This window comes from Equus caballus, chromosome 7 (genome assembly GCF_041296265.1).
Source record: "Equus caballus isolate H_3958 breed thoroughbred chromosome 7, TB-T2T, whole genome shotgun sequence".
Classification (NCBI taxonomy): Eukaryota; Metazoa; Chordata; class Mammalia; order Perissodactyla; family Equidae; genus Equus; species Equus caballus.
This window is the reverse complement of record NC_091690.1, coordinates 93,466,106-93,486,953: the sequence shown is the minus strand read 5'-3', so window position 1 is coordinate 93,486,953 and position 20,848 is coordinate 93,466,106. Positions and strand designations below refer to the sequence as shown.

The following is a 20,848-nucleotide window of genomic DNA, read 5'->3' as shown; positions in this document are numbered from 1 at the left end:
AGTGTAAGACAGTAAGTCGAGCAAACAGTGGGAGAAGACCATAATAACCAAGGCAAGAGCACACTGGTAGACTGACTAAGGAGAAATAGTAATCATGAAGAGGCAAGTAGTGCTAGGTATGAAAGTGATGATGGACATGGACAGGGCTTGGAAAAGGAGTGGATGTGGTGGATAAAGAAGAACACTAGCATGACTCCCAGAGTTGCTGCCTAGGCCAAAGTAGTAGACGCTAGAGCCACAAACCAGGAAACAAGGGAGAGAGTTGCATTCTCCGAAGTTGGAATCCTTCGTGCCTTTGACAGTTCCATGCGCATCTTTTTGATATGCCTAGTGAACCACTGTGTAAGCAGAAACTATTCATCAGGGATTTATTAGACAGGCAAGTCTCCCTCCTGAAACCACTGTACAACCAGAGCGATGACTTCCCTCTTGCAGGCCGGAAGGGATCTCCCTCATCCCTGATATTCAGAAAGTCACTGAAAGAATCCAGTTTCGTGGGTTTCCTCTTCAGCTTCTGGGTGAGAAAATCCAGCAAGGTGCTTTGGAAACATTTGGCACTTTTTTTGTGAGACATTCAAATTGTTCCATAGACATTATCTCACCAACAGTCATTTCCTCCTGGTGAGGGACGCCAAGGAACAATTTATTCCTATCTTTAAAGGGCGCAAAGAGGTTAAATGACTCATCTGTGGAGCTGGAAATAGAAGCTGTCTCCGGAATCAGCTCTGTGTATAAAAGCAACTGCCAGACGACTTCATAAACGAGTGTGAGTTAAAGGTTACTGATATTTCTCAAGACCCACTTGAGTTGCTGGAGTCATCACTTACCGGTAAACAAAGAACTCAGAAGTGGAGGAAGAACTGAAGATTGTTTTTTCAAGTAGGTAGGTTTTTGTATTTCTGTGTAAGCTTTCCTCTGACTTACAGTATTCTGTAAAGAAGACTCAAGAAGATTTTCAATATCAATAGAATATCCACAGCACATAGGCAGAAACGTGCCCCGTGTTTAAAGTGCATCCGTGTTATACATCATCCATGCTGCTCCCAGCTATTAGAGGAGGATGGAGCAACACAGATATATTTAATGTGTCGTGATTTTATATAACCTAGAGGTTCCTGACTTGCAAAAACATCATAAGAACTGGTTCAGTTCCTATATTCTTCACTATACTTTGGTAAAAGCTTGGCTGCAGAACTGTAGCCCCCATTCCTGTGGAAGGAATGGGAAAAGGTGGCAACTGATCGCATTCTCTTGCTTGAAATAATGTTTTTTTTTCCACTTGGCTTTCAGGATTCCTCAATCACTCAATTTTCTTTGTATACTTCTGGCCATTCCTTGTTTAGTGTATTGCTCATGCCTCCTCCAACTGCTGGAACCTAAGAATTTGGGCTGTCCTGAGGCTTAGCCCTCGTTGCCTTCTCTCTTATGTGTGTGCTCAGTGCTAAGTGCTCTCATCTTGTCTCTTGTTTATTCTCCCTCAGGCTCACTCTCTCCTGAGCAGACAGGCTTCCTGCCCTCACCAGGGGAACTCCAGCTTCAGAGCCTTTGCGCTCGCTGTTTCTTCCGTCTGTCATGGTTTCCAGCGGACAGTCACAGTACCCGTTCCCTCACTCCTTTCCAGCCTCTCCCGTTCCTTGTGATGGACCCCTTCAAACTGCCTTCCCCGTTACCGCACCCCAGTCCTCTTTTCCTGCTTTATTTTTTCTCCTTTGAAATTATTGCTATTTAACACATGAAGTTTATTTACACTATTTATTTTCCATCTCTCCTCACTACAATGTAAGTTTTGTGAAAGTAAGGAAATTGTCTGTGCTGGACTATGCCCTATGCGTGGACAATGTCAGTCATGGCCACAACTCAATAAATATTCATTAGATAGGGGGCTGGCCCCGTGGCCTAGTGGTTAAGTTTGCGCGCTCCGCTGCAGGCGGCCCAGTGTTTCGTTGGTTCGAATCCTGGGCACGGACATGGCACTGCTCATCAGACCACTCTGAGGCAGCGTCCCACATGCCACAACTAGAAGAACCCACAACGAAGAATACACAACTATGTACCGGGGGGCTTTGGGGAGAAAAAGGAAAAAATAAAATCTTTAAAAAAAAATAAAATAAATAAATAAATAAATATTCATTAGATAAATGAAGGAAAACTGATGTCATGATTAATAGAATGGCCTAAACTTTGACAAAACATGCTGATCTTCATTTGAGCCATCCCATCATGGAAAATGATCGCTACCTGTCACAGACCCATCACAAGTCTTACGTCTATTTCATCCATTCAATTGAACCATATGAAACTGCCCACAATTAGACTCATTTGGCACTAAGAAGACATCGGTTTCCTATGGTTCAACCTAGATGTAAAATGAGATCAGGAAAAAAATGCAAAGCAATCTAGACAAATATCCTATGAATAAAATTGTTCTGTTTCTTCCTCAGTGATGACTGTTTCCTCCTTTGACTTCCTGAGGCTTACAAATATAGTTTTCCAATTATAAAATCTACAAGTCAAATGTTAACTTGCACTAAAAAAATAAAAGGCCTTCCAATTACCCAGAACCCCACTCGCTGTGGCGCAGCCCTACCTCTGTAGTTGCCTGAAGCTTAGAGGCTGACAGTTGCCAAGTGAGGAAAGTCTGTCTCTGGACTCGCATGTGCTTTTTTACACCCTCATGGAAAGATGATTAGTTAACACCTTTTTATTATTATTATTATTATTGGAGAAATACAAAGAAAAATAATCAATCAACTCTACCAAAGATTTTGAAATATTTAGTCAAGTTCTCATTTTTTCTGTTACACCTTTCCATTTTTCTTTTAAGTAGTCTTCCTCTGAGGAAATCTATTTCAGATTATGAAAATTTCTGCATCTTTTCTCTTTTTTCAAGAGGAAAAGAGAAACAGGAAGAAAGAGAAAAGAAAAATGCTTTTATTGCTCTGCCCTTGAATGGAAAATGATCACCAGTGAGTTTGCCACACATCAAAAAGTAAAAGGTAATACTCATCCCTAAATCTCTCCCATTATTTCCTCTCCACTGCTTGAACAATTAGCTGTGCTGGTCTCAGCCAGTCTCTCTCTTCCAGGTGACACAAGCCCTCAAGTATGCTCAAACCAGTGGAATATGGGGTTTCCTCCCATGGTAGATGGCGGGGCATAAAACAGAAGAGTGCGTCTCTGCAATCAGGGGAGGCAGGTTCAGATGAGATGAGAAAATCGATGGACAGCTAAAAAGAGAAACTAACTTACTGATCACCTGTGATGTGCTCATCTTTTACCCAGAACTTTTCCTCAACAACCATGCAAGGCCAGATTCTCCCATCTCCATTATTCACACGAATAATCTAGGGGCAATTAATAAGCTTAACATATATTTTTTTATAATATATACTTAGGCTGGGAGAAAAAATGATGACAGTTATTCTAATGAGGAAGTAGAAGAGTTACAGCGTGGACCTAGTTTCATTTAGAATCAAATTTTTGGCCTGTCAACTAACCACGCTATAATCATTTTGGTATATGAAACCAGGTTAATGGTCATGTAAGCAGTTATTAAGGATTTATCTTTCCTCTGTCCAAAAGGATTTAAAGTAACTACATTCTAAAAAACGTGACCAAAGTTGTAAGTTTTCATCATCTCTAATCCAAGAGGAATTGAAATGGTTACGGCCCATCCAAAAGCCGCTTTACTCTAAATTAAGCCACAGTGATTATAGGATGATACTCCTTTAGAAAACTTGTTAACTTCATAGAGAAAATCATCTCTTTAACAGTAGAGTCTACTGGCGGTTCCTTCAGTGACCATTTTTGTAGCTCACAAAAGTCAGCTACAACTTCTTCTGTTAATTGTAATGATAGAAGTTTCTAGACTGAATTGGTTTCGTCATCTCAAAAGGATGTTGCCAAAACAAATTTGAAGAAGGTCACTTTCTCTCAATTTTCAGCTATTTGGGTTTAAAGCTGTCAGACATTTGAAATACATATATTATCTTTACATGTTTCAACACATGATTGTTTTCCAAACCTATTTTTAGAAAATAAATATTAATGTATCCCAGTGCAAATAGATAGATGCCTTACATGTCAAGTATAGCAATAAATATTTAAAAAGCAACTATATGGTTCTGGTATTAAAGTCAGTTCATGAATTGACTATATTATAGCTATTGCCATAAAAATTTAATTTGCTGCTAAAACATGCATGGCTAACTTCTTAAATTAAATATTTTCTTAAAATTAAAGTTGATGTGGTAGGTAGAGTTTTTTAAATGGCCCTAGAAAGATGACCTATCGAGGGTGACGTATCTGATATGAGGACATATCACTCCATAACTATGTTATGTATTATGGCACGGTTGCCCTTAAGATAGGGAGATTATTTGAGATTGCCTAAGTGGACCCAATATAATTACATATGCCCTGTAAAGCAGAGAACTTTGACTGGTAGCAAAAGGAAAAGCCAGAGGGGTTTGAAGCTTGAGAAAGCCCCCATGCATTGCTGTGGATTTGAAGATGGAGGGGCTACATGCGAAGGAGTGAGGGTGGCCTTAAGGAGATAGGCATACCCCCAAGTGAGAGCCAACAAAGAAAGAGAGGCCTCAGTCCCACAACTGCAAGGACCTGAATTCAGCCAACACCTGAATGGGCATGGAAGGCTATTCTTCCCAGAGCCTCCAGGTAAGAGCCCAGCCTGGCTGACACCTTGATTTCAGCCTTGCGATACACTTAGTATAGAACTCATGGGAGCCTGCCCGCACTTCTCACCTATAAACTGTGAGCTAAGAAAGGAGTGTTGTTTAAGCCACATGGCTTCTGATACATTTATGCAGAAAAGCTAATACAGTTGGCAGCTGGAACGTGTGTTCTGTGGATGGCTGGCAAAGCCATAGTTGATGAATGGCGAAGTTCAACAGTCTTTTGAGTGGCGGCAAGGGTGGAACCAATTTATGTGGTAAAGTGTCAAGTCAGTGAGCGGACTAAGTCAATGAATTCCTGCAGCACTCACTAGACAGTAATTCTCCGTGTCATATTTAAGTGAAACAAGATTTGTATAGTATGAATCTTGCATTGTAAAGTTTACCATCTGCAAAGCATAATACAATAATGGAATTTAAAAGAGTCTACATTTATTCTTGTTCTACCACTTTGCAAATTATTGATTCTTGCCGAAAAACCTCTAAAATTTTCTTAACCTCACTTTTATCGGATAAGGAAATATATCTACAGGAACGGTTGCTGCAAGTACTGGAATATTCCAACCTTCACAATCAAGTAGATTGCATAGTGGTTAGAAACAGTATTTTAATACATGCAAAGACCTCAGAGACATAAGTAAAACTTTAACAAAAAATTTACCTTGTCTATTTAAGAAATGTGTTTGGGCTCAGGGACATGGCAACAGTAACAATATGGATACCCTCTGTATTCCAGGAGTAACGAATAATTTGAAATTAAAGATTATTATATATGTGAAAGTGCTTTGAAAACTAAATAGCCGAAACATATACATTGCTGTTTTTATTTCTATTACTGTCGTCATAACTTAAAGTGTCTTAAACTGACTTTGTAAGGTAGCGCCCCAACTTCCAGCAAAATCAGCCCCCTAAGTTTTCCTGGAGTGACATGGGTTCCACGTGATGAATATATTCTTATTTCACTTCTGACCTCACTCAACACTTAGAGTGTACCTGCTGTGAGCGTTGGCTCCACAGTCTCCTTCCAGTTTCCATACGGTGGAGTGGAAATGGGCCATAAGCAGAGTTTTCCCAGTGTGAAGTGTCCGGATTGTTTCTCTCCCTTTTCTGCCCTTCGCTGTTTCTGATGGATCCTAAATAGTGTTCTTTGAACCTCAAAATGTTTAGTAATCTTTTAAGAGACATACCTATTTTTGTATTTTTCACTTAACTGGGAATTTTACCACTAAATATCTCTTGCGTTATTCCATAGAGACCTTGCAAGAAGCTTCTTCAAACAAGAAATCTATGCTTTTCAGAATGTCCCCTCTGACTGGTAAACTGTCTTTGCTATTATATTAAAGCTTTTCTTTCTGTTAGGATCAATTTCTTCCCAGGAGCCTGACTCCACACTCAAGTGACTTTATTTGACTTCCCCTACCAGTTGTCTAGAGGCAGCTGATCCCCAGGACTGGAAACAACTTAGGGTCAATACAAATAAAAACAACAAACTGAGAGAAATAATTTCATTGTTTGGATAAGTTTTTTACGTTATAGCCCAATTGTGTGTTGAGGTCAGTTGGTGTGTCTTTCATCATGGTTTTCCTTCACATTGGGCATTTTCATAAGGTATGCCATATAAAACTCTCGTCTGAAAACCACTAGTTTACGAAGAATGTTTTAGAAAGCAATAACTCTACATCAGGCCATTACAACACTAAAATCTTCTAAATCATTTACTCAAGAACTTTGAGAAGGGAAGGAAATTGGTAGAACAAGCACCAGGTTCAACTGGTCAGAAGGCAAGTGTTTGATTTTATTTTCTTTCTTTGCTGAGGAAGATTTGTCCTGAGCTAGCATCCATTACTAATCTTCCTGTTTTGTATGTGAGCCAACACCACACCATGGCCACTGACATACGAGTCGTGCAGATCTGTGCCTGGGAACTGAACCCCGGCCACTGAAGCAGAGCGTGCTGAACTGAACCACTAGGCCACCAGGGCTGGCCCAAGGGTTTGATTGTTGATCTTGAATCTTGGTTCTAAATCTAAGTTACGTCACCAGTTTTAAAAATTGACAACATTTCTAGGCCTCAGCCTCCGCACTTAGTAAGGATAACCCTACATGTATAATCTTCTCATAGGGCTAATAAATAGAAAATAAAGAATTACAAGTTCTCTCTTCATGGGAGGTGGAATTTTCATGATAACAATGGCATAATACAATGGCATTGATATATATTAACTAATATTAGATATCATATTATCTAATGCTTAATACATATTTTATTAAATAATCATAATTTATGTGGTAGTTAAAATGTGTATTTTAGACACACGTTGCTGGAAAATTTTGGTCTCAGAAAATAGAGCCAGATTATTAAAGGTTAAGAGAAGAATCAATGAGCTTGAATGAAGAAGCTAACCACAGGATAGATTTAACAGGAAAGTCCCGTCACGTGTTTTAGAGCCCCATTGCCTTAACTCTCAGCAAATAAACTTATCTCCTCTTTCTACATTCCTGTACTTTTAGTCCTTATGAGCATATTACTACTTATCTAGATGTAATTTTCCTCATTTCTAAAATAAAAGCAATTGGATTAGATCTTAGAACCCTAAAGTATTTCTAAGAAATTCTAGTCTTATAATGTGTTTGGGAAATAAAAGGAGTCTTTGTCAAACAGTTTGGGAAACACTCATGGCGTGCTCCTACCTTAAAGCTACATGATGTACATTCATATTCACACACTAACAGAATTGAGAAAACCTGGAGTATAAAAACTCACTTATGTTCGCTTAACCTAGCTCTTATCAAAGTGGTGGTTCAAAGCCTTTAACCCCGCCCACATCCCCTTCCTCCTACAATTTTAGTGCAAACCTGCCCAACTCCTATCTGCCAGAACTGCTTTCTTTTGCCTGAGGGCTGTCTCTGTCTCCACTCCTGTGTTTGGCCTGCCCACGAGAGGACCAGAAATGCTGAGGAGGTAGCCCCATCCTTACCTCAGCATCCTCTGCAGGAATTGGTGAGCTGTGCACTCTGGTTCCCTAGTACTCCGAGGGGTATATATGACACTGGCTTCCAGTTTTGCCAAGAACCAAGCTCAGCTCACCCTCAGTGGAATCCGTCATCATAGTGGACCATTTCAGGGGACATTCCTTCCTTGTCCTTCTTTCCTGATGTTCACTTTACCTCCCAAACAAAGCATTTCCACTCAGGGTCTGCCTGGGATAAGGAAGGAGTCTAAGTTAAGACGCACATTTGGAAATCAGTGGGCTACAATATCTTAATGGCTTCCACCAGCCCCACTTTTCGATGACCCAAATATATTAAGAGATTATTTCTGACAGTTTCAGGACACAAACCTCCAGTACCTGGCTTCTATGAGTCACTTAATAAATGTTTCCTGAATAAATTCTTTTCTCCAGAGGGCAAAACCACAGATCTTGCAAAGGAAAAAGCGTGAATCCCGAGGACACCACTTTTGAACTTCCCATCTTTGGGGAGACTTAGTGGACGTATGGGCTGTGTCCTGGCTGTTTTTCTGCCACCTCCTTGATCAGCCTTTTGCCTCTTTGTCCCTCTCGTGGCTTTATCTCCAGTGATACAAAGCATCAATGCTTCTGTCTGCCATCTCCACACCTGGCTTGTCGAATCCATAAGAGATTCTTATTCCCTCTATGTCCTATTCCCTTCCAATTCACCAATCTATATTCTATTCCCTTCCAATTCACCTTCACAGATGGAGGAAAAAGACCTGCTTAAATCCAATAATAAGGCCATTTACTGCGAGTCTACTACGTCTCCATGATGGACTATGTACATAGAATGGATCCATTAACTCTTGATATACATGACTTCGTTAAATCTTCAAAGAAGTCATGAGTAAACATTGTAAGCCCATTTTGCAGATGAAGAAATGGACACAGGGACCTTAAGTCATTCTTTCCAAAGGCATACAGCCATTGAGGGGCAGAGCGAAGTTTCTAAATGAAGCACAGAGGATGCCAAAATTCATCTCTTAATTTCTATCTTTGTTTTTCATTTTACATAGCATTTTTTTGTGCTTTTAATAAGAAAATGAACAAAAATGACTCACATTTCACATTGCCCACAAAACTCCAATTTTCCTTTCTTTTTTTTAAATACAAGCTTATTGAGGTATAATTACATACAGTAAAATTGCCCCTTTTTAAGTGTACTGTTCAATGAGTTTTGATAAATGGTTTAGATCTTGATTTAAGAAAAGCAGAAGTGGTGTCAAATATCAGTTCTGTCACTTACTAGTCTTGTGACTATGATAAAGTAGCTAAGATATTGTAAGCCTGTTTGCCGATCCTTAGAATGATGTAAATAATAATACACATTTCATAGTCGTTGCTAAGTATGGTTCCTGGCAAAGGGAATTAGGATACCAAAGTAATACTTCCGTAGACGGTTTTTGTGTGTGTGCCCAGAAAGAATTAACAAAATTTGATGTTCCCCTTACAGACAAGTTTAGGGACTGGGACAACCTTGGTGATTGATTGATTGCTATAGCCAATGTGACTTTTAATTAAAGTGCTTAATTAATTCAGTTAATGAGCCAAACCATGCTGGATGTCACGGAAAGTGAGGCGGGCAGGAGTCCCTAATTTTTAGAGTCCATAGTTCTGCCCCACAGCACCAGGATTTCCTTTTCTTCCCTGTGTCTCACTTTACATAACTGTCTCGTCTTCTGTTTTCCTCTTCGTTGGAAAGAAAGGACTTTGTCGGAGCTGATATTTTATCAGGGCTGCCACAAAAATATTATTTCCCCAGTTGACAACTACCTTTCACCCCATCCCAACTCCTCTGTGCTTTTCAAACCTCCTTGATGTACCACTGGAGATGTATGGTAATCGTTTTCAAATTTCACTGATAAAAACGGCTACCAGTTATAGCTGCCTTATTTTGGGTCACCAGATAAAGTACAGGACATGTTTCTTTAGTATGTTTATGAGCATGTCTTATACTTTTGGACGTGTTCATGTTAAAAAAAATTATTATCTGAAGTTCAAATTTAACTGTCTATTTTTATTTGTTAAATCTGGCAACTCTTGCCATGTTATGTTCCAGAAATTGTGTCAACCTCTTCAAATGTGTTATTTCTTTTGATCTATATGATGATATTGTGAGGTCAGTGCAGTTTTCCTCACTTTGTAAATGAGTCTTAGAGATGTTAAGAAAGAGGTTCAGGGTCATACAGCTCTTTCAGAACAGATTGGCCAACACAACACACCACCACTTCGCAAGGAAAGACTGGAAAAGTGCTTCCTGGGACGTCCATCACAGTTACCAACTGTGGGACATTAGGAAACTTTATGTAACTTTTATTTTTAAAGATATGTGAAGATGTGTGATTGAATGAAAAGAGTCTGTTTTAGAGTGATATGAAGGTTAAATTTCACTTTATAGTTTTTAAAAAATTTATTTGCATTTTTAGCTTTCTCTTTTGAAATAACCTTGACATTAAAAAGTTGCCAAAATAATACGAAGAATTATTGAATTCACCTCACTCACTTTCTCCAAATGTTAATCTTTTATAATTACAGTAAAATTATCAAAACAAGGAAATTAACATTGATATAAATTATTCAGTTTTTGCCAATTGCTCCACCTATGTCCTTTTTTAAATTAAAATTCAGTACAGAGTCACACATATTTAAGCTGTCGTGTCTCCTTAGTCTATTCCAATTTGGAACAGCTCAATTTTTCTTGGTGTTTCATGACCTTGGCACATTTGTAGAATAACAGTAGTTATTTAACAGAATGTCCATGGAACAAAATAAATATTTATGACCCCATTCTGTTATAAATAAGTATTAGGTAATGCTCTGTTTAATGGTATAATTCCAAATAACAAATATGGAAGAAATGACAGAAATGGAAAATCAATATTTGACTAAAACTGTAGCAATAATTATTTCTGGCCAATAATCATCAATGGATGCTAAAATTAGTGGGTGAAAGTATGATGAGAAACAAGATATTTGTATAGTTTCAAACTTTTTACCACAGATATTTATAAATTTCAAAGGGTAAGAGTCACTTTACAGTGGAGAAACTTCACAGACAACATCTTAACCAAGTGATCACCAATCATGAGACATAGCGACACTTATGTCTCCTGGTCCGATGCAGTGAGAAGAGTCCAACCCCAGTTGAGTGGTGCTCTTGTCAAAAATGCATAACCTGAATTTAATCACAAGGAAACATCAGACCAACCCATCTTGAGGAACATTCTACAAAACAACTCATTACTTCACTACATAACATTTTAAACATACAGAAATATAACAGCATGGTTAAACAAATGCAAGCATTTGTCCAATTTGCACCCGCACTTTTGTAATGAAAATAAATGTTTCAAAAAGTGATGAAGCCCCACCTGTCTCTTTCTTTCCTTCCCTCCCCAGATTTTACCATCATCCTAAAGTTGATGTGTATCAGTCTCATGCATATTCTATACTTTTATCACTTGTGTACGTACACATAAACTATACATACTGTGGTAGGCTGACCAATAGTCCCCTAAGTGTGCACAACCTAATCCCCTAGTTTGCATTGTTTGAATTAGAATCTCACCTTACGTGGCAAAAAGAGACTTTGCAGATGTGATTAAATTAAGGATCTTGAGACAGGGAGGTTATCCTGGTGGGCCCAGCATATAATCACAAATGTCCTTACAAGAGAGAGGCAGAGGGAGATTTGAATACAGTAGAGGAGAAAGCAATGTGGTCATGGGAGCAGAGACTGAGTGACGGGACTGGAAGGCAAGGAATGCCAGCAGCCTCTAGAAGAGGAAAGACAGAGAACATGTTCTCTGGAGGGACCAGAAGGGAGAAGCACTGCAGACACTGTGGTTTGAGCCCAGTAAGACTCATTCTGGACTCCTGACCTCCAGAATCTAAGAGAATAAATTTATGTTGTTTTAAGCACTGGAATTTGTGTTAGTTTGTTACAGCAGGAATAGGAAACATCACACATACTATGGATTTGTGTTAATATTTGCATACGTCAAATATGTAAATAATTTTTGCTTACAAAATTAAATTCAACTTTATAATTTTGAGATTTACTAATGTTTATACCCAGTGAATGCTTTCATTGTAACTGTTACATTATCATCCCGGTGAATGAAGCAATCGTCTTCACTAACCCATTCTCAGATGACTATGTAGTTCAGGTTCATGTCTGCTTTCCTGGTATATCATCACCCTCTCTTTTCTCCCAAAAAACAAAGTAAGCTTTGCTTTTTTCCCCTGAAATTTCCCCCAAAATTCTCTTTGTCGAAATTACTCTTATAAATTTCCTATCACACATGATCATCTTTTTTCAAACACTCTTGCTATTACATTTTCTTCTATGTTTTGCTATCACACGAGGAAGCATTGAATATTCTCTCACATGTCCTCTTGTGCACACGTGTAAAACATCTTTCTAGAGTTGACCCAAGAAGTGGAATTCTTGGGTAATATATGGATGGGCATTGCCAGTTTTGCTAGACTTTGCCAAATTGCTCCTCAAAGCGATTGTTCCTGCTCCTTAATATTTCATCCTAGCAGGTGTAATTTTTTTTCCTATCCAATGAATGTAAGTTGGCATCTGTATTACTTAGGGAAAAAAACAAATTTTCCCAACAAAGAGATCAAAAAAATATAGTGGATTAAATAAAATGGAAATTTATTTGTCCCTAGTGTGCTGTTCAAACAGAGTGACCCAGGGCTGAGAGATTGGTGCTGCCAACCTTGACCCGGTACTTAATGGCTCTCTAGTCTGTGCCGTATTCCGGGTTGAGTGGGTTTGGAGGTCGGGGAGAGAAAGCTCAAGGCAAAAGTTTGCATTTTTAAGATGACTGGAATATTGCACACTTCATTTATTCTCATATCTTGTCAGCGCACCCATAGTCACATTACCTCACCTAATTGCAAAGAGAGACTGGGCATGCTGTATTTTGCTTGGTGACTACACCTGGGGGCATGGGCTCCTACTATGTAAAGAGGGGAGGAAATCAATATTGGGAATCAGTTAATGGTGTCTATCAGAATCTGCACCCCTGGATGCCTAAGAAGCTATGTACACTCTTCCCACATATAGAGCATGAGCCTTTCCACAACAGAGGCAAATAAAGCTCAATGCAGTTTTGCAGCCAGCTCTAATTACAGGACTTTGGGGTGACAAGCAGTCCTCTCCACAGAAAGTCTAATCCCCCCCATATATAATGATGGAGTAGAAGCAACAAACTACAATAAAGAACTCCTGCAGACGATGGATGAGGGGACATCAGCAGTCACTGCTCCATTGCAACAAAGTAATCCTGACGGACAGGAATGGTGAGGACCCCTGCCCTTGGAGCGGTGGTAGAAATTCCTTGTTAAACATTCTCCCACTGCCATCAACCCTCTCTTCCCTTCTGGTCTATTTTCTTACATAAATACACAATAAAGTCATCATGTCCCAATAACTTTTTTAGTCATAGTTCTTAAAGCGGCAGACTTTCCTCACACTACTTCCTTTTATTTAATTTGAGACTTCTCTGCTCACTTCCTTATTCCTCACTAGTGAGAGCCATCTATGGTAGCGTCCTCTGAAATAAGCTGCTTAGGCAAGAAGGCAACCAGCCTAAGACCTGGCTTACATGGTCTAGCTAGAAGCACTAACCAGAGTCCTGTGAGAGAGAGGCTGAGAGCCAATCTTATCTCCTTTTCTTGGAGATAGGTGAGCAATTAACCTTCCCAACCATTGAAGCCCTGAAGGTCAGAATTCTTAGTCAGATGGCCACAGAGTGATCTTTAACCTGTTTCCAAATTTTGTATATTTTTTTCCGATAAAGCAATTATATAAGTAAATTGTGGTCTTAATTAAGAAAGTCATACCATAAGAAAAACTTCTGCTAACAATTAAGTTTTCCAGTGGAAATTGACATGGAATTTGCATATTTAGATGGGGCTTTTAGTGCTTCCTACAAGCCCAGCTGGTGAATGGCATGAAGCACTTCTTGGTGAAATTTCTTTCACCTTCTGCTGACTTCCACTTCTATTGACTATGCAATTTACAACTCTGTAGGGACGGAGATTTACTCGCTGCTTTTTGTCTGTTGAAGATGCAAATAATTTCTGTCCAGTGGAACAGAAAATCACAGAGATTGTGCTTCATGACCATACTGGACATTAGACAATTTTGTATCTAACTCAACATTTTTATGTTAAATTCTTTTAACTGTTTTATATGCCTAATTCCTTAGGTGGCCTTTAGATTGGCTTAACATCTTAATGGCTCTCATTTATTAATGAATCAACTAAAATCACTTTATGTTTGAGTGAGAGGTATAATTTTACTTTAAAAAAAATTACATGTCAAGAGCTTACAATAATCTGTTTATTTACTGGTGCAAATTATTTCCCTCAAATTCTGATATATTGTTCCTGTTCAATATAAATTTTTCCTATTTAGGAACTAATTTTAACTTAATGGAAAATTTAATGAAGATACACTGCAATGTCAAAACTGTGCTCACTTCGTGTTGAAACAGAGTGATAGTACTGTTTCTATGGGGATGCAACACTCAAATATTCAGAGCTTTAAAATATATTTAGATCATTTCAACAGTATTAGCATTTTGAAACTATTGGCCTAGATAGAATTCCAGCAGGTTTTAACCCCGTCAAAAACATAAGTACTCTTAGAAAACAGTTATAAAACAAATTTCAGAAAGATAATGTCTAGTTTTTCATTTTGAGTAAAGAATGGTATAATATAATAATTTTTTGTTCTTAATGAGAGACAGAGTTTAAAGCTAACTCTTAATTTTAGACAAATAGTGTTTCATTTAGAACAAGTTAAGCCATAACGATCACCGCAGGTGTGCAATGAGTCCAATGCGCTTGATTCTCTGTAAATGCTCGGCCACGCAGGAGGGCACAGTCACTTTGGAAGTCTCTGAGGTTTCCTGTTAGAAACAGAGGTTAGGATAGATTTGTCATTTTGTTAACTAGCTTGGGGGGAAAAAAGTACAAATCTCAGAAAAGAGTATTTGAGAACAGAATTCGATCAAAGCAAGTTTCCTTCTTTTTAAAAATTATCCTTTTTATATTTTATAACATCTAACGCCATCTTTAAGTTTCATCATATTTACCTACGAGTTTACTAAGTACTGTGGATATTTACATTTTTTTGCATAAAACATGCATACTTTTTTTTCTTTTATTGGACAAAAGGCATAATCAAATAAAAATAATAAATTCTAAGAAATAATCTAGGAAGGGCTTTAATAACTGTCATAAATAGAATTGAAATGTTCTTGTTTAATATTTAGAGTAAAAAGTTGAAATTATTAAATATCTTAGAGTCATTGAAGAAATGTTCCCCTTTCAACTGAAAAATTAACAATCATGTAAGATAGGAAAAAAGACTCATTCATACATGTGGCATGCGTGCTTCTTAGACACCAGACACACCTTTACGTAGTTGGAAAAACTTCTTCAATGAGAAAAACTTCCGCTTTTTACAAAAGCTGTTAGCATCTTAAGGTGCTGAAATCATGGGTGATTTCTCTTTTCTTTCTTTTCATTTTCATGCTTTTCTGTGCTATCAATCATTCCTTTCATCAGTGGTCTGCAACATGCTGTGTGCATCATTGTTTTTTTCCTCCTGCGTAGCATTCTGTTGCATGACGATGCCAGAGTTGTTTATCCATTTCCTTCTCGATAGACTTTGGGGTTGTTTTCACTGTGGGACACTCATGAAGAAGTCGTTATAAACATTATTGTAGTAAGTCTCTTGTGGACATAACACACTCATTCTCTTGAATGTTTACCTAGGAAAAGCATCTCTTGGTTACTGGAAGCATGTAAGTTTAATACTGTGAACTAAGAATGTCTGAAAAGTTTGCACCATATGCGGAAGATAAAAAAACAAACACATAGATATGGGGAGCAGATTGGTGGTTACTAGAGGGAGAGAGAGGGCCAAAGGAGTAAAGTGGGTCATGCATACGGTGATGGATGAAAACTAGACCTTTAGTGGTGAGCACGAAGCAGTCTATACAGAAGCTGAAATATAATGATGTACACCTGAAATTTACATAATGTTATAAACCAACGTGGCATCCATAAAATTCCTATGATCTACTCTTCTCTACTATACCCTCTCTTTTGTTCTTGATATGAATAATTAATGCTATTTTCTTTTGTCTTAATTAATCTTGTGAGTTTATCAGTTTCACTATATTACTATAGTTATGTATCTTAATGTTATTTTATAAATTTTGCAACAAATTGCCCTTTTTGTTGTTTAAACAGGCAATAGTCTTTATTTTTTAATATTTGTTTTTCCTCACATATTTTTTATATTCCTGGTAATGTTTATTCCTCCGATAATTCCCTCCCTTCATGTAGATTCAGTTCCATCATCCTGAAGAATTCCCCTCAGTATTTCTTGAATAGAAGGAATACTATTGATAAATTCTTTCTGCTGCTTCTCATCATCAAAATATATATTTCCTTCTCAGATGTTACTTTGAATTGATTTTGAATGACCTTCTTAAGAGACCTAATTGCTTCCTTGGTTTAATAGAAAAGAGAAAGAAAAGATATGCAATTAATATAATAATGCTGGAAAGCTCTTTCCATTGACAGCATCCCATGGTGTGAAGTCACCAGCTAGAAGAAAAGTGGCTGAAGCCTTGCTAATAGAGCAGCATCTCTGTTCCCCTGTGCTATTCCTGCTTGATTAATTCTCGCTTACTCGGAGCTATGTGGCGTCAAAGATTCTTTGTGAGGACTGAGTCTTTTTCCAAAAATAAAGAAAGAGAAGTTCTCAGTTTGAACTTTAAAGTGGCCTCTCTGACCGGGAACACAGGAAGGAAGCACATGCCGGAAGCACATGCCAGAAGCACACTACCACTTTGGGTAACAATCATCTTAACAAGCCTGGGCTCAGCTTCCCTTGTCGAAAATAAAAGAAAAGAAATCCAAGGAATATTTTTTACTCTACAAGTTTGCCATTTACTACAATGGCTTCACAAATAATTTCTTTTTTCTTTAACTGTATCACTATTTTTATGACATAACTTGTGTGTCATAATTCTACTGAAAAAGAGAAAAAGCAGCCCTGACTGTTGTCAGCCTGGAGATAATCTGGCTCTACAGACTATGCCGTACCAAACAGAAACCAATTCACAGAGCTGATTGAGAGGCAGGAGACAAAAACAAGACCACTGTAATTATGTCTGAACACAGACAAAAAGAAGAACAAAACCACACATGTGACCAAAATTCCACTTCTTCTCGCAAACATCAGTGATTACTGCATCTATATCAATTATAGCTGTGGCCCTCCTCTTTGCCTCCCAACTGCTAAATAAAAACTTATTTAACTGCCGAATTAAGTAATTTGTCATGTGCTCAATCCTCTAATAACCTCTCCTTAGACCCTCTGACTGAGACCGCTATCATTTCACTTTAGTGTGCTGTCTCCCTTATTGCCTCTTTCCGATAAACCCAAGTTTGTCCCTCTGATGGTATGGTTTTGGCCTAGAGGGCATTGATACTACCAATAAGATATCTTTGCGGAAAGATCTGATGTTAGATGAGATCTTTTTCCTTTTGTTTTTCATTTCTGTTTCTTTGTTCTTCAAAAACTTTGAGATTGGTGGAACAAACTCCCTTCAAAAAAGATAGCATAGAAAAATCAGTTAAAAAATTTACAACTCTCCTATTTATGTTAAAATTCCCTCTCTAGTCCCCGAGAGAGAGTTTTGCTTCCAGTGTCATGTAGTAAGCTCCTAACACAGGACTCTCCCAAAAGAAACGACTATAAACTCTGAGGAAAATTACACAGTCCCCGGAGGATGGACAAAAGCTGTCAGATTTTGGCAGTGAGTCAAAACTTGGAAGAGGGCCCAGCACTGGGTAAGTTCCCCAGTTTTCCAACTTTAGCTTGAGGGGCAACTGCATGTGCAGTGCAGGGCAGCTGTAACGCTGACTGAAAACTCATCTTTCTGGCCTGACCAACTGGGCTCAGGGCAATGACAATTAACCGTACATAAACGCTAATTCTCTGTATAAACTCTACTGAATTGGCAGAGTTATGTGATTCCTGAAACACGCATATACTCGGCAGTCTCAAAGTGGCTTTCTGCTAAGACCAGAAGAACTACGCAGATTGGAAATGCTGTTCAACACAGACAAGACAGAGCTAGGAGTCTGAGTGTAACCTGATAAAACAAAGCATCAACACTCTTTGGAGAAGAACAACAGAACCCAGAATCTCCACAACGTAGCTTAAAACATGTCCAGAAATTGTGATGAATATATTTCAGAGACTCTGGACTAAGTTCAAGCTCTCTGAAAAGTTTATATTTGTTTGATAACTCTTTGTTTAGTTGGACTCAAACTCCCATCTCTAGCTCATTTATGCTAGGAGAAATCTGAAATCTTTGCCCAGTTCTTTCAGCTTCCAGCTGCTGTGTTTGCCCAGATCTCTGGAGTATCTTCCATGCATGTGTAGTTTAGTGCTCAGGTAAGCTTTTAGAAAGGATTTATGTACAGGTTCTGAAGCTTTCTCTCCCTGCAGCTCCCTCCTTTGTAAGACTCTATGCTTTTCCTGCTAGTCTGACAGCCCTGAAAATTGTCTTCTGACATGTCCAGCCAGTAAATACTAAGCTTTGAATAGCCCACCCTCAGACAAAAAGCCACAGATATTCAAATCTTACCCAGTATCATTCCCATACTCAAAAGCTGACTTCCTTCTGTTTTCTGCCTACTTTTGCTAAATCTATAGTTCCATTAAATATGTTTTAAAGGATAATATTTTGTCTAAATTTCATAATTTTTATCTATATGAGGGTTAATCAGACCAAGCTACTTTGCAGTTGCTGAACACTGAATTCCCATTGCTCCAATGCGGGGCCATTACACATGTTTCATGGCAGTCAGTGTAATTTTGCCTTCCTATGGATGGGAGAAACTTACTGGGGTCTATCTGACTAAAGTAGATAGAGGAAAGTACAGTAGAAAACCAGGAGGTCAAGCTACATTCAATAATGTTACTAGAACTTGTTTATTATACATTTATACGTTTAATGACCTTTTTACCTTTCAGATACTTGTTGAAGACAAGAAAGCATCAACAGATTCTTTACATATAGCTTGAACAACACGGAAATTTTTTTCTCTCTTTTTAACTGTTTAACTGTTGCCCTTGATTTCCTGTCTCCATCACTGTGATACATTTCAGAACTTATTTTGGAAAAATAAAAATTTACAATTTCACAGTAGCCACTATGGCAAGCACATCTGGGGATGGGGATTGGGAGGGAGAATAAAAGCAGAGGAGAAGGAAAGGGGCTTCTTAATGCTAGGTTGTAGAAGCTTCTAGCATTACTTTTGGATGCTTCCTTGTGGTTTTCCAAAGACTGTTAAAAAAAGGGGAGAGGGAGGAGGTTTTCTTGGTGAAAAATGGAGGCTCATATTACTTTCGGCTCTATGGACCATGATGTGTTAGCACTCACTCCCAGAAACAGCAAAGTGTTGAAACCACACTAGCAGCTACGGCTCTAAGAACACAAATAGGAATTTATAACACCTACTGACGCACTTCACTGCCCACTGAGTCAAACTGAATGAGCTGAATCTTGGCCGTTGTGGATTCAATAGGTGGAGAAACTGCTCTATAAATATCTAAGTCTCCTTTTGTAAGAGAATATAAAAATAGTACCTCTGCTCGCTCCTCGAAGTTTTCCTGTGTTCGCTGTGGGTATGATAACACCTGGACAGCTTAGTTTCTACAGATACAAGGGAAATAAATACTGGCCCTACATAAAGCCAAACATCACACAAATCCTGACCAAAGAAGTCAAAGACGAGTAGCAGCTTGGTGCTTCCTATGTATTATTTATGATCAATGCATTAGGTTCAAAGAAATGTGGAATCCATGTTAAAAAAATTGGTCTATAAAGATAGGATATTAAGGTAAATTGTTAATATACTATCTCAATCAGTAAATGTTTATTTCATCTAAAAAAGTCAACACTAGCACACAATGAATTAATCAAAAAAGGTCACCAATCCTTTTCTATGGTAGGCAGCCTCTAAAACGACTACCAATGATCCGCACCTCCTTGCACACATTCCCTGGTATATATAACCCCCTCCCTGTGGGGGCTGGACCTAGTGACTTCCAACCATAGAATACAGCACAAGTAATGAGATGTCACTTCTGCGATTAAGTAGCCATAAAACTGTCACTTCTTGTATACAATTCTTTCTCTCTTTGTTCATCTCTCTCAGAATCCTCACTCTGGGAGTAATAAGCTACCACCCTGTTAGCTACGCTAGGGAGAAACCCATGTGACCAGAAACTTACATCTCTAGCCAACAGCCTGTGAAAGCCAAAGGACTGACAAGAGCCAGAAGAGTGATCTTGGAGATGGACCTTCCCATCATCGCTTCCTGAGTCTCTTACAGTTGGGCTGACACTGTAACTGCAGCTTTGTGAGTAACCCTGACCCAGAATTACAGCTAAGCCACACCTGGATTCCTGACCCAGAGAAACTTGAGATAATAAATGTTGTTTTCAAGCTACTACATTTTGAGGTATTAGCAATATCTCAGTCGATAACAAATACTCCTATTAAGTATTCTCTAAGAGCTTTTGTAGTTGAACACTATAATTACTTATAACAATCAAGATAACTTCATTTCTATTATAGTAGAAGTTGAAAATAAGAGAGTATAGCATGGTTTCTAGCTGTAGTAGCTACAACAGGTGAGAGTAGTGATGATAAAAAGAAAACAAACACTTGTTTACTTAACAAATACTTACTAAACAACTATAATTTTCCAAAAGTTATGAAGAGTTCTCCAAAGGCAGAGCACAGGTCATCTTGAACCTTTCAGGCTAATAATGAATTACGACACCATGTGATAGGTGTTACAGCAGTGGTGCAAGAGGAACCTCTCCCTGCAATGAATGATTGATGAGTTCAAAGTCTATTATCAAGAAACAGCCAATGAAGAGCTGACCAGGTGGCGCAGTAGTAAGCGCGCACGTTCTGCTTCGGTGGCCTGGGGTTTGCTGGTTCGGATCCTGGGTGCGGACATGGCCCCACTTGGCAAGCCATGGTTTGGTAGGCGTCCCACATATAAAGTGGAGGA

At 38.5% G+C, this 20,848-nt stretch overlaps 1 long non-coding RNA gene across 2 annotated transcripts; it reads left to right on the top strand.

The window, feature by feature from the left end:
* Positions 1-758: 758 nt before the first annotated feature.
* On the top strand, positions 759-17,079 carry LOC138925058 (uncharacterized). Of its 2 annotated transcripts, none has more exons than XR_011440737.1 (3): positions 759-883; positions 2,891-2,996; positions 16,328-17,079. It is a non-coding gene; the product is annotated as an uncharacterized lncRNA (long non-coding RNA). The 2 variants fall into 2 exon arrangements; XR_011440738.1 differs by lacking the exon at positions 16,328-17,079 and adding an exon at positions 3,087-4,114 and having other exon boundaries at positions 762-883.
* Positions 17,080-20,848: the final 3,769 nt, after the last annotated feature.